Genomic DNA, 6,264 nt, shown 5'->3' with positions numbered 1-6,264 from the left:
ATGGAATCCATTTTTTCCACTAGAGCAAAAGTATCATCATAGTCAACACCATGTACCTACTAAAAACCTTTTGCCACCAACTGTGCCTTCTATCGAATAAGTTGGCCATCTATTACTTTCTTGGTCTGGTAAACTCACTTGCACATGACAAGTTTACGACTGGATGGTATTGGAACTGGGTCCCAAGTCTGGTTTTCAATGAGAGAGTTGTGTTCCTCATCCATAACTGCTTCCCATTCAAGATCCCTAACTTCTTCTGCATAATTTTGTGGATCAGATGCATGCATCATATATGCTTGCATGGGAATGCATGGCTCCATAGCTAAGAGTTCTTTTGGAGCTTCCTCAAACTGAGGTATAGTGGTAGGATCATCTAAGAGATCACTCATGCTGTAGCCCTTTTATGCTGAAGGTGGTCGAGAATCTTCCAAACTTACATGAGGAAATATTATCTCGATGTTAAACAACTAGTGGTCCAACGAGTGTCACAGGTAAAGGCTCATCTAGATGAGAATTCTGATCTAAAGTATCATCCACATACTCGCCAATTAATGGTGAGGGCAACTTTGTAACAGGTTCATCTGGTGGTGCATGCAAAACATCTTCTTCAAACTTTACACTCCTTTCGATAAAGAGTTCTTCAGTGTTGATATCAAGTAATATATACCTTTTTAATTCATTAGAATATCCAAAAAACATGCATGCCTTGCTCTGAGGCTCCAAAGCCTTTCTCTTCTTTGTAGGAATGCGTGCTTGCGGCTCGAGATCTGAAAATGAGGAAATCATTGAGTTTAGGTTGCATGACGATCCAAGCCTCAAATGGCTTTTTCTAGTAAAACATTTATGAGGAGATCTATTTTGGATGTATGAGGCACAATTGATAGCTTCAACCCATAATTTTGATGGAAGAGATCTTGCATGCAACATGCAATTGACCATTTCTTTCAAAGATCTATTCTTCCTTTTGACCACCCCGTTTTGTTGTGGAGTGTAAGGAACTGTATGCCTACTTCATTACAAATATTTTGGATATATTTGTTGACATATTCCTTCCCATTATTTGTGTGAAGGACCTTGAAGCATTTTCCAGACTGATTTTCTGCATGTGCTTTGAAAATATTTAGATGCTTGAAAACTTCAGACTCAAGTTTCACGAAATAAACCCAAGTGAATATAGTGTAATCATGTCTAAATGACAACACATACCTTGGTTTTCTCATTGAAGGTACTGGAAATGGACCCATGAGATCACTGTGTACAAGCTCCAAAGGTGAAGATGCTCTCCATGCATGCCCCTTCTCGAACTTGTCTTGTGGATGCTTTCCAAGGGCGCATCCATTACAAACACCATTAAAAAATTTAATGGCTGAAAATCCTTTAACCATCCCTTGCTTGCTAATTTGTTGCATATATCTGAAATTCAAGTGCCCAAACCTCTCGTGCCAAATCCTACTTTCTTCATTTTCATGCGCACGTAGCAATATAGAATCTAACTAAGGAACAAAATCAGAAAATGTATACAGATAAGAATGATCATTTACCTTGCCAGAAGCAATATTCATGTTGGTTTACATATCATAAATTCTCACGAAATCCGGGGTAAATTCCACTTTCCTTCCGGTGTCGGTGTGTTTCATCTAATACACTGAAGGAAGATTCACAAAAAGCCTTGGAATATGTAAGACATTCTTAAAACTTCCATCTTCAAATTGCACTCTTCCTTGTCCAATTGCTTGAACTGCAGAATTGTCTCCGATGAGAATAGGAGGTCTTGAGTATGCATGTAGAGAAGAAAAGGATTCCTTTGAAGAAGCCATATAATGCGAAGCTCCTGAATCGATGATCCATTCTTGCATTGTAGAATGAAGGGCAATCAAAGCATGACCATTACCCCTTGTTTTTTATGGTTTTTCCTCTATATTCTTCTTGGCACTTTCTGGATTGTGATGAACATGGTTATTTTGCTAAAGAGTCTTTTCCATTAGATCAATAGTCTTTTGCATGCAAGAGGATTCATGATGATATCCTCTGTTACAATAAGGACACTTGGAGTTTCCTTTCTTTCCCTTCTTAACCTTGGAGTTGGAAGAATCATATGGAGGTTTTGGATTTGCTCCCTTTCTTGGATCCAAATCTCTTACCTTTCCTTTGCCTTTAGATTGCTAATATGGATTCGAGTTGGACTTTCCTTTTCCATGCATGGCAAGTGCATGTGCATTTGAAAACTTTAATGAACCCATCTTGATGAGCTTATCCTTCTCGTGAATGAGAAACTCAATAATTGCATCAAGTTTGGGCATTTTCCATTTATCTCGAGTTGCAAGTCTAATTATATGAAATGCATAAACAAAAACAACATATTCGGGACCTAATTTAGATAAAATAGAAAGGATCAATTGACCTTCCTATTTGGATTTATCGATCGAACAATGTTGTAATTAAAGAAGCAATGATTTGAATTTTGTAAAGAAACCTTGAATGTTCTCAAAGCTATTTGGATCTAAGGAATTTAGCTCATTTTCGAGAATATGAGCCTGCATCTCATCCTACTTTACCCACATCTCATTCTATTTTCCAAGTAAATTCTGCAAAGTTGTCCAAACCTCATTCAAAGTGCTAGATGTGTCCACACATAAATAGTAAATTCTGCAAGGTTGTCCAAACCTCATTCAAAGTGCTACATGTGTCCACACATAAATGCAATGTTGGAGATATGGACAACAATAGAAGACCAAAAACTTCGTCCATCTTGTTGAAGTATTTGGATTTTTCAATGACAGAATTGGGTTTAGCTTCTATATTCATAACTATTCGATACAAGACTTTGCATTGAGGTGAAACAAAATCTCCGGCTTCTATTGTACGTAGTTATACAAAGTGAGAATAGTTGAAGATGGGAACTCCATTCTTTCACCTTGCAACCATAGTAGCAATTGCATCAATTCTCTAATATTCTGATCCACAAAAGATTGTTCATGCACCTTCTGTAGACCCATGTAGCTCTATACCAGGTAAAATTATAGAGTAGAGATAATGTTCTAGCTGAAGAATAATTGCACAAACTTGCAAGAATTGAAAAATAAAATTGAAACATAGAATGAATTCGATTACGAAATATTGATTTGACAATCAATACATAAAGTAACTAAAGTTAAACTTAGTTGTACATACAATAACTAAGGCTAATTAAAACTAACTAAAACTAAGTGTGTTTTATGTTATGTTAATATGGACATGCACCACATGCAAGCATTAGACATAACTAACTAAAACCAAGGGCACACCACAAGTAAGCACTAAATTTAATAAACGTTAACTAAATACACGTCACATACAAGAACTATGCTTTAACTGAAACTAATTAAAACTAACTAAATACATGTACACCAAAAAAAGCCAAATCATGAGAGTGATAAAAATAAATAATATCAAAACTAACAACATTGTTTTGTTTCATCTCTTTCTATCTACTAATTTAAGTTCTCATAGTATGTTGTTTAATTAAAAACAAAAAATACTTTGTAATGCTCACTTATGGAGTGAATCCTCCTGCGAGTTCAAAATTCAAATTATATTGAAACATTTGTCCACCTCCACTGTTATATGTAATGGCCGCACCCTCTCTCATTTAGGTCTTCATTGGATGTTGTTTAATTAAAAACAACAAAATATGAAGTGCGAATTGATTCATGAATAGTGCTTTTGGGTTGGTGAATATAGGTGTCATTAGTGCACTGGATAACTAAAATTGCAACAACTCTATTCAGTGCACAGCTAATATACAAAGAGTAAATAATCAAAACGTTATTGAGAGAAGTTTATCCACTGCAGTTATTCAAAGAAGTTGCAAACATTAAAGTTAACTAACTAAAGCCAAATATACACATATGTAAACACTGGAGGCTAACTAAATGCGAATATACACATGTAAACACTGGAGGCTAACTAAATGCACATCGCATGCATGCAAGAATTAGAGTTTAACTTAAGCTAATTAAATACATGTACACTAACCTAGAGAAAGCCATAGGAGTGATAAAAATGAATAATATAGAAGTAACGAAATTTTTTTGTTTCATCTCTTTCTATCTACTTTGCTGTGATTATTGCTGGCTTCCTCATTTGCTGTGATTACATAATGACATCACCCTCGCTAATTTAAGTTCTCACAGTTATGTTGTTAATTAAAAACAACAAATACTTTCTAATGCTCACTTATTCAGTGAATCCTCCTGCGAGTTCAAAATTCAAATTATATTGAACCATTCGTCCAACTCCACTGTTATATGTAATGGCCCCACCCTCGCTCACTTAGGTCTTCATTGGATGTTGTTTAATTGAAAACAACAAATACTTTGTAATGCTCACTTATTCAGTGAATTCTCCCCAACTTCAAAACTCAAATTATATGGTTACCATACGTCCAACTCCAATGTACAATGTGTAACACTACAGCAAAGAAATATGAAGTGCAAATTGATTCATGAATAGTGCTTTTGGGTTGGTTAATATAGGTGTCATTCATGTACTGGATGACTAAAATTGCAACAACTCTATTTCAGTGCACATCCCATCCCACTACCTCAAAACACAAAGAGTAAAGAATCGAAACGTTGTTATTCAAAGAAGTTTATCCACTGAAATTTACATTTCGTCAGAATCTGAAAAGAATGGGAAGCAAAACGTTGATATTCAAAGAAGTCTATCCAATGAAATCTGCATCTCGTCAATATCTGAAAGGAAAGATTCCTACTCTCCTTTTCCCCACTATTTGCGTTTTCAGTTGAGTTACACATCGATTCATCGTATCTCACAAGAAATTTGAACCCATTAAACACTATTTCATGCACAAAAATTATGTATATATACATGGGTTCTGCTGCACACCAAGGCAATGAATTGTCCACGTTCCTTTTGATAATTAGGGTTTATGTTGTAAAAGATGAGGATGAGCACGGTATGGAAAGCCCTAGTGTTAGTGTTGGCATTGCAAGCAGCAACAATGGGCGTCGCAGAAGGTGGCATCTCGTGCATTAGTGCCATCTTTGATCTTCTCCCCTGCCTTTCTTTTGTCACGGGGGACTCTGACAACCCCACGGCGGCGTGCTGCAACGGCATTAAGAGTCTGATTGCTGCGGCGACCTCTGCTCTCGACAGGCAAGCGGTGTGTAAATGCATCAAATCTGCGGCTGCTTCCTCCTCCTACGACTCCACCAACGTCACCAACATACCATCGCTCTGTGGCGTTAACATCGGCGTTCCCATCAGCACTTCCATCACCTGGGACACGTACTCATTATTTGCCTTCTATCTCACTTCTTTTATTAGTACTGGTTTTCATTGCTACTTGTGAATTGATATAAGTGTGCAGCTTTAAAGTGTTTATGGTTTTGATTACAGGATCCACTAAGCAATTTTTTGGGAAGAGCTTTTCTCCACTGTAAAGTGGGTGGATGCTGGACCAACTATAAAATATTGAATATTGATTGATTTTGACGTTGACGGTTCATGGATACATTATTAAGTATCAACAGTTGTACAACTTAGCACATAGCACATGATTGGAGGATTTCATTTCATTAGTGAATTTAGGTTTAGACATGTTTTTAGTGTACCAAGTTATCATGTTTGTCTATTTGAAATTGAGTAGATAAAAAGAAAGTGTAATGAATTTCGTTAAGTTTGGTAATTTTAATTTTCTGTTTTGATTCTCATTTTTAGTGTCCAATAGTCAATAGTGCGTGTTTTTTCTTTAGAAGTTATGAGTTTAAATTTAGAGAGAGAGTATGAACACTTTAATAGATTAAGTGGAAAAATGGAAAAATCGTTATGGGAAGAGTTTCTTCTCTCACACAAATAAAACAAAAAATTTAATATGTCAATTTAGTATTTAGATGGGTTGCAACTTTAAACTAAATTATTATTATTATTATAAAAAAAAATTATATTTATTTAATGTATGCAATCTCGAGGGTTTTTGGGAGAATTGACCTTGTGACCTCTTGTATGGGAAGGCACTTATTTGACCAATTGAGCTATCGCTTGAAGCTATTTTCAAAGAATATTGTTCACATATATTTCTATATTATAACTGGTGAATTGAGGCAACAACTACAAGTCCACATTAGAACTAAATAATGGGTTGCATTTTGTTGCAATTTCATACATTACTGTAGTGACAATATTAACATAACTTTGCGGATTAATGTATGATGTGAATAACATTGCTTTTGCTATAACTTGTGGGGATGATATGACCATTAA

General features: G+C 35.6%; 1 pseudogene; it reads left to right on the top strand.

The window, feature by feature from the left end:
- The first annotated feature begins 4,942 nt into the window (after positions 1 to 4,942).
- On the top strand, positions 4,943 to 5,353 carry LOC149263274 (non-specific lipid-transfer protein 4.1 pseudogene; annotated as a pseudogene).
- Positions 5,354 to 6,264: the final 911 nt, after the last annotated feature.

This window comes from Pinus tabuliformis, chromosome 6, assembly GCF_031772625.1.
Source record: "Pinus tabuliformis cultivar Carrire ecotype Pingquan chromosome 6, CPIR1, whole genome shotgun sequence".
Classification (NCBI taxonomy): Eukaryota; Viridiplantae; Streptophyta; class Pinopsida; order Pinales; family Pinaceae; genus Pinus; species Pinus tabuliformis.
Note: the sequence above shows the minus strand (reverse complement) of the source record. Positions and strands in the feature narration are given on the sequence as shown.